Source organism: Octodon degus, unplaced genomic scaffold, assembly GCF_000260255.1.
Source record: "Octodon degus isolate 3935 unplaced genomic scaffold, OctDeg1.0 scaffold00080, whole genome shotgun sequence".
In the NCBI taxonomy this organism is placed as follows: Eukaryota; Metazoa; Chordata; class Mammalia; order Rodentia; family Octodontidae; genus Octodon; species Octodon degus.
In genome coordinates this window covers 6676059-6676337 of record NW_004524656.1, presented here as the reverse complement: position 1 = coordinate 6676337, position 279 = coordinate 6676059, and positions in this window count along the sequence as shown.

Genomic DNA, 279 nt, shown 5'->3' with positions numbered 1-279 from the left:
TTATTTCCTATATTTCGTCTTCATACTTTTCTACTGGATGGTTAAGACCAAGGTAAAGCAGGGCCTATGCAACAAGAGTTGTAGCTTTTTGGTCTAAGCTTATTTTAATAAAATATGTACCTATGTATTTCCATTTAGGGGGTGCTAGATTAAGTAGCATTGAGTTTTTAATTTAAAATTTCAGCAGGGCATGGTGGCACGCACCAGTCATCCCAGCACTGGGGAGGCTGAGGGAGGAGGATTGTTGGGAGTTCAAGACCAGCCTGGGCTACAAAGTGA